Source organism: Bubalus kerabau, chromosome 3 (assembly GCF_029407905.1).
Source record: "Bubalus kerabau isolate K-KA32 ecotype Philippines breed swamp buffalo chromosome 3, PCC_UOA_SB_1v2, whole genome shotgun sequence".
NCBI lineage: Eukaryota > Metazoa > Chordata > Mammalia > Artiodactyla > Bovidae > Bubalus > Bubalus kerabau.
Genome location: NC_073626.1, coordinates 114,562,591 through 114,572,499, shown reverse-complemented (window position 1 = coordinate 114,572,499; position 9,909 = coordinate 114,562,591). Strand labels below are relative to the sequence as shown.

Sequence of the window (9,909 nt, the reverse complement as noted above, 5' to 3'; positions counted from 1 at the left end):
GCAGCCCACCAGGCTGCCCTGTCCCTGGGATTCTCCAGGCAACAACACTGGAGTGGGTTGCCATTTCCTTCTCCAATGCATGAAAGTGAAAAGTGAAAGTGAAGTCGCTCAGTCGTGTCCGACTCTTAGCGACCCCATGGACTGCAGCCTACCAGGCTCCTCCGCCCATGGGATTATCCAGGCAAGAGTACTGGAGTGGGGTGCCAGTGCCTTCTCTATTGGATAAAAAAGTCTTATCTTTACCCTCAGGTATGGTACTTATTAGCTGTATTGCCTTTTTCTGATGATAAAAGCAGTGCATTTTCTTTTAGACAAACTTGAAAAAAAATGAGAAAGAAAAATTTTAAAACCATCTCTAAATTAACTGTCCATACAAAGAAAAGGTGATTAAATTATTACCATGTTGTATTTTGGTAAATTTCTTTCCAGTCATGTATGTACATACAGTTTTTTGACTATATTGTGTATTCTTTTTTTCTGATTTTAACTTTATCATTATATTATGAATATCTCCGCATGCTAATGAATATATAATAACATAATCACTTTTAATGGATGCATTATTACCCATCAAATAATGTGCCATTATTGTTTAATCATACATGATTATTAGATATTTAGACTGCTTCCAATTTTGGATTATTGCAATTAAAGGCATAATAAATATCCTTGTACAAAATTCTATGGGCTTCTCATCCAAATATTTCTTTAGAATCAACCCTTAAATCTGGAATTTCTGGGATAAATGATATGAAAATTACAAGGTTTTTATTCATTTTACCAAATTGCCTTTCAAAAATGTTGTATCCACTTATTCCCCTAGGAGCAGTGTACCAACATGCCAACGTCACAGAGGTTATGTATCATATCCCAAGGATTGTACCTGTGTCTCCTGCATTGCAGGCAAATTCCTTACTGTCTGAGCCACCAGGGAAGCCCCATGTCAATATATACACAGTATATATCATGACTATAGAATGATTTGGTCTAAAGTTAGCTAACAACTAGGGAAATAAAAAGCACTCTAAGTATTACAGAAAGGGAATTTAATAAGACATTGGTTACACAGATGATGGGTAGCTAAGAAGATAAATCCAATGCTATGGACTGAATTGTGTCCCTCCAAAATTCATATGTTAAAGACCTAATCTCCAATGTGATGGTATTTCAAGATGGGGACTTGGGGAGGCAATTAGGTTTAGATGAGGTCATAAGGATTGGGCCCTCATGATGGGATTAATGCCCTTATCAAAAGAGACATCAGAGTTCGCTTATTCTCTCTCTTTCTACACACACCTAGGAGAGGAAAGTCCCTGTGAACCCACAGCAAGAAGGCAGCCATGTGCAAGCCAGGAAGAGAGCCTTCACCAGGAACTGAGTTGACCAGTATTTTGATTTTGGACTTTCCGTCCTCCAGAACCATAAGAAATACATTTCTATTGTTTATGTCACTGTGTTCATGATGTTTCATTATGGCAACCCGAGCTAAGACCTATGCCAACTCAGAGATTACAAGAACTGGAAGGAACTACTCTCCCTAGGCTAGAAGTACAGTGGAGAAGGCAGCGTTATCAGAGTCTGCAGTCATCTGAAGGAGATTGGAACCATGGCAACCTGTCCTTTGGTTGCTAGAATGGCAGAGGAGGTGCAACCTGAGCAAGAGAGAAATGAGGAGAAACATCCTGATCTTTCCCCTCCCTCCTGTTCTCCGGTCTTCCATCAGAGCCTCACACTAGTGGGACAGTATGGAACAGCTAATGTAGAGGCCTGGGAAAGCCTCAGGGCTGTGGACCATGTGGTGTAGAGCAGGAAGGGGTAGAGTTGGATCTGAGGATGCATATATCCAGAATGCAGAAGATGCTTTGTTTGGCTGGCACAGTGTCTTTGAAATGCTCTGCAGTTTTGCCTGCGGCTGGGGCATGGTCTTTCAGGTTAGGCTGGGTACAGTGCCAGCACAAGTTATTACATAGCTGCTTTACTGCCTGCTTTAATTGATAGATGATGGAAGGCAGGTGAGGACATTTTAAGAGTAGAGACAGTATGGGGAAAACATGGGGGTTGAAATGGTAAGCCACAGATGCCAATTTCTACAGTTTTTCTAAGATATCCTGGCCATCCAAAGTTTTAATTTTTAAAGGACATAGCCTTGACTCTTAACGTTCCGTAGTAAAATCCACAGAATGAACAGGTTTCAAAGTGTGTCTGTGTATCTTCTGTCTTGTGAAAAGCTGTTTTGTGTGCATCTGAAATAGGCTGAATTAGGCAGAATGATATTCACACGGCCTCAGCCTCATTCTTCCTAAATTTTTACAGCTTTGTAGAGAGCAGTAATGACCCTTGACCCTGTGTCTATTACTGACACCAGTCTGTGAGCCCAACGCATCCAGCCAGCATCTCCTCAGGCCCGCTGTGGGGGACACAGCCGATGTTTCACAGTGCAGAAAGGAAATGAGGATATTTGAGAACTTTCACCAAGGCCAAGAGAAAGGATAAGGTTAGTCATTTTGGTGGGTGGGCTGGTGAGATCCAAACTGCAGGCTTTGGAGGCTTCCTGCCAGTCTGACTGCAGTGCAGTGGGGGCTCATGCAGGACCACATCTGCCTGGAAGTGGGGAGCACCTTGGTCTAAGTTAGACAAGGTGCTGTGTGGATGTTCCTCCAGTACCCAGACCTCAGGGAGTTCTGGCCTTGCTCCTGAGCCCTCTCCTTAAAGCCAACTTGTCCCATTTGTACATTTCCAAAAGGAAAGAGAAGTAGGTGTTTCTGCTGCAGACTGGACTCCTCCTACCCTTTCTCACCAGGTGGTTCCTCTGCTTTATTTTCACCTCCTATTTCATGTTCCTGTTCAGTTTTTCTCATTTGTCTCTCTTATTCTGGAATACTCTCTTGCTTTGGGGTGACCTGGTTTGTCTTAAGGAGAGCATGCTATTGCAATGATTCATTATAACCAAAATTGATTGTAGGGGCCACAGACATGGACGCCTCCAGGGCAAGGTGGTCTCCGGAGAGGTTTAAGCAGGGGGTGGTGAGGAAGCCCACCAAACCCACCTGAGGGCATCTCTTGGCCTGAGTGAGTTACAGGCAGTGGGAGCTCAGGGCCCATGTTGTTGATTTTGATATCTTTCAAGAAAACTTGGAGACCTCTGTGAAAATTTTTAAAGGTGAGAAATTAATTCTAAAACTTTTAAAAAACAATGTGTCAACTATAGAATCTGCTTTTATGTCAAAATCTGGCCCAGGGGCCAGCAGTTTGCCATCTTTGCCTTGTGGAGTGTTTCCTGTGCTAGGGGCTGTGGGCAACACCAAGGAGAGGGACACTGTGCACATATCCTGAAGGGGCTTCAGTGGGGCAGTGTAACTGGAGAAACGAAGATGTGCTATCAAGTGAGATTCCAGGAAAGGCTATAGGTTCCCCCAATAGAAGAGCTTTAAAGAAAATATTTTTATTTATGTAATTTTAACATGAAATATTAATTCTACCTTAAACCATTGAACTTTAAAATAGAGAAAAACCTTCTCTGATGGTTTTAGGGTCAGGTGTACATGATTAAAGGTGACATCACTTTAATAATGAGGCCTTTTTGTACTTAATGAAATATCAGTAAATCCCCTTGAGGAGATGACAGATGTACGGATTTCCACTCTGGAGTGTTATAGTGAAATTCCTGTGTAAACAGTGAAATGAGATTTTAAAGGATCACTTTTTCTAGGCAGGATGACTAATGAGAGAGGTAATCCTTTAAGATGTGGCCACACACTCAGCAGCCTGATCATTTTACAACTTCCAAAATGTGCAGCTTGGCAAGTTGTGGCCAAACCAGGCGTGGAGAGGCATCTCGGGCAGGGCTCTGCTTGAGCGCAGTTGCAACTGGGCCAGGTGGTGGGAGAGAGGCCAGAATTGGCAGGTCAAGTATCTCAGTATCCCTGGACTTGGGCCTCTTCCAAGGCTCTTCACAGGTCATACTACAGTTATCTGTACTTTCCCTCTAGCAGGACCTGAGCATCTTGGGGCAAGTTCGGTACTGCAGTATTCTAGTGCCTCCCAGATTGAATGGTATAAAGAGACATATTGAATGTCAGTTGAATGAATGAATAAGTGATAAATTAAGTAAAAATCTAGGCAGGTGTATGGTATTGCTACTGCTAAGTCACTTCAGTCGTGTCCGACTCTGTGTGACCCCATAGATGGCAGCCCACCAGGCTCCGCCGTCCCTGAGATTCTCCAGGCAAGAACACTGGAGTGGGTTGCCATTTCCTTCTCCGATGCATGAATGTGAACAGTGAAAGTGAAGTCGCTCAGTCGTTCCCGACTCTTAGCGACCCCATGGACTGCAGCCTACCAGGCTCCTCCGTCTATGGGATTTTCCAGGCAAGAGTACTGGAGTGGGGTGCCATTGCCTTCTCCAGGTGTATTGTATTAGGGAGGTTCAACAAGAGGTGGTGGTGCTGCCGGCTGGCAGGTGGGTAGGGCACCATGAGGGGCAGTTTGGGGCTGCAGTGTGTGGAGACTCTGGCCTGTGGGTAGAAGGTGAAATCAAGAGAAGTCCCTGGCTTCAGGATGAGGGTGGGTCACCATGGCAGGACTCAGTCAGAGACAACACAACGTGGACTCAGGGACTAAGGAGCAAAGCACAGCTGCCAGTCAGCAGGGAGCACAGGGTAAGAATGGATGCTCAGACATCTAAGAAATTCAAGTTCAAATCTCAGCTCTACTTTTTCCTCAGTGTGTGACTGGGCAAAGTCTGGGCATAGACTTCACCTCTTTGTGCCTTGGTGTCTTTATCTCTCCCTTTTTAACATTTTTTTATTGAAGGATAATTGCTTTTGTTGTTTTCTGTCCAACCTCAACATGAATCAGCCATATGTATACATATATCCCCTCCCTTTGAATCTCCCTCCCATCTCCGGACCCTCCCACCCCTCTAGGTTGATACAGAGCCCCTGTTTGAGTTTCCTGAGCCATACAGCAAATTCCCATTAGCTATCTATTTTACATATGGTAATGTAAGTTTCCATGTTACTCTTTCCATACATCTCATCCTCTCCTCCCCTTTCCCCATGTCCATAAGTCTATTCTCTATATCTGTTTCTCCACTGCTGCCCTGTAAATAAATTCTTCAGTACTATTTTTCTAGATTTGGTATACATGTGTTAGAATATGATATTTATCTTTCTCTTTCTGACTCACTTCACTCTGCATAATAGATTGTAGGCTCATCCACTGCATCAGAACTGACTCAAATGTGTTCCTTTTTATGGCTGAATAATATTCTATTGTGTATATGTACCACCACTTCTTTATCCATTCATCTGTCTATGGACATCTAGGTTGCTTGCATGTTCTAGCTATTGTAAATAGTGCTGCAATGAACAACGGGATACATGTGTATTTTTCAATTTTGGTTTCCTCAGGGTATATGCCTAGGAGTGGGATTGCTGGGTTGTATGGTGGTTTTGTTCCTAGTTTTTAAAGAAATCTCCATACCATCTTCCATACCGGCTGTATCAATTTACATTCCTACCAACAGTGCAAGAGTGTTCCCCTTTCTCCACACCCTCTCCAGCATTTATTGCTTGTAGACTTTTTGATGATGGCCTTTCCAGAAAAACATCTTCTTCTGCTTTATTGACTACACCAAAGCTTTTGACTGTGTGGATCATAACAAACTGTGGAAAATTCTTCAAGAGATGTAATACCAGATCATCTGACCTGCCTCCTGAGAAATCTGTATGCAGGTCAAGAAGCAACAGTTAGACTTGGACATGGAAAAAACAGTGGTTCCAAATCGGGAAAGGAGTATGTCAAGGCTGCTGATTTAACTTATATGCAGAGTACATCATGAGAAATGCTGGACTGGATGAAGCACAAGCTGGAATCAAGATTGAAAGGGGAAATATCAATAACCTCAGATATGCAGATGATACCACCCTTATGGCAGAAAGTGAAGAAGAACTAAAAAGCCTCTTGATGAAAGTGAAAGAGGAGCGTGAAAAAGTTGGCTTAAAACTCAGCATTCAGAAAACTAAGATCATGGCATCTGCTCCCATCACTTCATGGCAAATAGATGGGGAAACAGTGGAAAGAGTGACAGACTTTATTTTGGGGGGCTCCAAAATAACTGCAGATGGTGACTGCAGCCATAAAATTAAAAGATGCTTGCTTCTTGGAAGAAAAGTTATGACCAACCTAGACAGCATATTAAAAAGCAGAGACATTACTTTGCCAACAAAGGTCAAAGGTATGGTTTTTCCTGTAGTCATGTATGGATGTGAGAGTTGGACTATAAAGAAAGCTGAGCACCAAAAAATTGATGCTTTTGAACTGTGGTGTTGGAGAAGACTCTTGAGAGTCCCTTGGACACCAAGGAGATCCAACCAGTCCATCTTAAAGGAAATAAGTCCTGAATATTCATTGGAAGGACTGATGCTGAAGCTGAAACTCCAATACTTCCGCCACCTGATACAGAGAGCTGACTCATTTGAAAAGACCCTGATGCTGGGAAGGACTGAGGGCAGGAGGAGAAGGGGACAACAGAGGATGAGATGGTTGGATGGCGTCACTGACTCAATGGCCATGCGTTTGAGTAAACTCTGGGAGTCCGTGATGGACAGGGAGGCCTGGCGTGCTGCAGTCGCAAAGTGTTGGACACGACTGAGCGAGTGAACTGAACTGATTCTCACCAGTGTAAGGTGATATCTCATTGTAGTTTTCATTTCACTTCTCTAATAATGAGCATTGTTAAGCATCTTTTCATGTGTTTGTTAGCCATCTGTATGTCTTCTTAGGAAAAATGTCTGTTTAGGTCTTTTTCCCACTTTTTGATTGGGTTGTTTGTTTTTCTGGCATTGAGTTGTATGAACTGCTTGTATATTTTGGAAATGAATCCTGTGTCAGGTGTTTCATTTGCTATTATTTTCTCCCATTCTTAGGGTTGTCTTTTCACCTTGCTTATAGTTTCCTTTGCTGCTAAAAGCTTTTAAGTTTAATCAAGTCCCACTTGTTTACTTTTGTTTTCATTTCCGTTACTCTAGGAGTTGGGTCATAGAGAATCTTGCTTTATGTCATTGAATGTTCTGCCTATGTTTTCCTCTAAGAGTTTTATAGTTTCTGGTCTTACATTTAGGTCTTTAATCCATTTTGAGTTTATCTTTATGTATGGTGTTAGGAAGTGCTCTAATTTCATTCTTTTACATGTAGCTGTCCAGTTTTCTCAGCACCATTTATTAAAGAGGTTGACTTTGCCCCATTGTATATTCTTGCCTCCTTTCTCAAAAATAAGGTACCCACTGGTGCATGGGTTTATTTCTGGGCTTTCTATCTTGTTCCATTGATCTATATTTCTGTTTTGTGCTAGTACCATACTGTCTTGATGACTGTAGCTTTGTTCTTCCAGCTCCATTCTTCTTTCTCAGGACCGCTTTGGCTATTCGGGGTCTTTTATGTTTCCATATGAATTGTGAAATTTTTTGTTCTAGCTGTGAAAAATGTCTTTGGTAATTTGATAGGGATTGCATTGAATCTGTAGATTGCATTTGATAGTATAGTCATTTTCATAGTATTGATTCTTCCTACCCAGGAACATGGAATATCTCTCCATTTGTTTATGTCATCTTTGATTTCTTTCATTAGTGTCTTATAATTTTCTGTGTACAGTTCTTTTGTCTCTTTAGGTAAGTTTATTCCTAGATATTTAATTCTTTTTGTTGTAATGGTGACTGGGATTGATTCCTTAATTTCTCTTTCTGATTTTTCATTGTTAGTATATAGAAATGCAAGTGATTTCTGTGTATTGATTTTGCATCCTGCAACTTTGCTAAATTCACTGATTAGCTCTAGTGATTTTCTGTTACTATCTTGAGGATTTTCTATGTACAGTATCATGTCATCTGCAAACAGTGAGAGCTTTACTTATTTTTTGATCTGGATTCATTTTATTCCTTTTTCTTCTCTGATTGCTGTGTTGAATAATGGTGGTGAAAGTGGACACCCTTGTCTTGTTCCTGATCTTAGGGGAAATGCTTTCAATTTTTCACCATTGAGAATAATGTCTGCTGTATGTCTTTATCTCTTAAATGGGGGTATAATTAGTAGGAAGATACAATGAGATATTCTGTATGAAGCACTTAGCATAGTGCTTGGCAGAATATCATTCACACAAATAGAGATAGGGTTTAATTAGTAACATGATCCTTGATGTCGAGATGTTCTCGACCTTCTTCACCCTTGCCTCAACCAAAGTGTTGAGAATACATATTTCAAAAGCTTCCTGGGATATTCTGATAATTCCCTCTCCATGCCCTCTTCTAAGAAGATAACTTGCATTTTTATTTCTTTAAATCACCCCCTTATCCCAAACTGGTGTAGGTCTCAACATCTTTTTAGGAGATTTTATAGGAGGTGAAGGTAAAACACCCCCAGATTGTAGGAACTAAAAGGATATTGGGGCATGTAGGGCTGATATATCCATAAGAGCACACACAGGGCCTGGCGCCCACAATATTTTTAAGGGCTCATGATAGTATTTTATGTTCTTTTGCAAAAAGAAAGAAAAATGAACTTTCAGGTTGGAGAAAGCATTTTAATAAATAATTAATATAGTCATCTTTGTACTGATGTAGTCATAAAATTAGAGAAGGCAGTGGCACCCCACTCCAGTACTCTTTCCTGGAAAATCCCATGGATGGAGGAGCCTGGTAGGCTGCAGTCCATGGGATCGCTAAGAGTCGGACACGACTGAGTGACTTCACTTTCACTTTTCACTTTCATGCGTTGGAGAAGGAAATAGAAGCCCACTCCAGTGTTCTTGCCTGGAGAATCCCAGGGACGGGGGAGCCTGGTGGGCTGCCGTCTATGGGGTCACACAGAGTCGGACACGACTGAAGTGACTTAGCAGCACCAGCAGCAGCAGTCATAAGATTAACATTTTACTTTTTTATGAAAGAAGTGGCCTACAAAAGCAAGTGAGCAGAGAAGACAAGTCATAATGTGGTCCTGGGAACAGGGACCCCAGCAAGTCATGTCACTGGTATTTCTCTGAGAGTTTGGGAAGCACCTAGAAAGTAGATTAAAATGCAGGATCCTGGACCCAGATTCCAGGAAGTCAGGTACAGCCTTTGGTGAGCCTAAGAGTCAACATTTTAATTGAAAGCCTGTACCTTCTGAAGCAGGTTGGAGGCGTCTTGAGAAACCCAGACCCTGCTCTCAAGTCAGTCGTGGTGCTGTACCTGGTGGCATGATTGGAGGGTGCTGGGAGGATTGGACCCCACTGCCCACATTGGCAAATCATTAAAGCATCAGTCAATCCAGTGAAAAGAGTTAATAATTCAGCTGACAAGTCCATCTGATTCTGTAACCCAAATAACTGCTGGATTGATCAGGTATTTCTCTTGCCAGCTACATATTAGGATCTTTTATCTTATACCTTGTAAAGAGAAATGGTTGAAGCAGCTTTTCTTTAAACTGTTATAATGTATTAGGTCATTGAAAGATGTTACTCTGCATTTAAAACCCAGCTTCAAAAGGTTATTTTTACAGAATCATTACATGGAACTTCTGCATTAAACAACAGCATTTACCTTAGTGGCTGCTTGTGTTCCAGTCTCTACAAGTAAGCCGGTTTCTTTAAATATATGATTCCCTTTAATTATAGCAGTTAGTTTGAAAAGTGATAACTAAATAAAATTTTATCCTGCAAAATTTATAGAGTAAAAGCAACATTAAAATGACATTAACACTGTAGGACAGACTCAGTGGAGGAGCAAATAGGCAGAAAATTGACAAATCCCTCACCTTAATGACTTGCAGCCATACACTGTTAAGAGAGATGAGATTCTTATCTACATTTCCTTGCATTGGTGACTCTTGCTAATAAACGTCAGTCATCTTTTAATATTGTTTTGTAGCTACTGT

General features: G+C 41.5%; 1 protein-coding gene across 1 annotated transcript in view; it reads left to right on the top strand.

Annotated features, from left to right (window-relative positions):
- Positions 1-1,141: 1,141 nt before the first annotated feature.
- The window catches only part of THSD7B (thrombospondin type 1 domain containing 7B), a 1,243,680-nt gene continuing 1,234,912 nt past the window's right edge, over positions 1,142-9,909 (top strand). The window contains exon 1 of the mRNA XM_055572703.1: positions 1,142-2,494. The gene's annotated coding sequence lies outside the window, so the exon portion shown is untranslated. The remainder of the gene's footprint in view (positions 2,495-9,909) is intronic.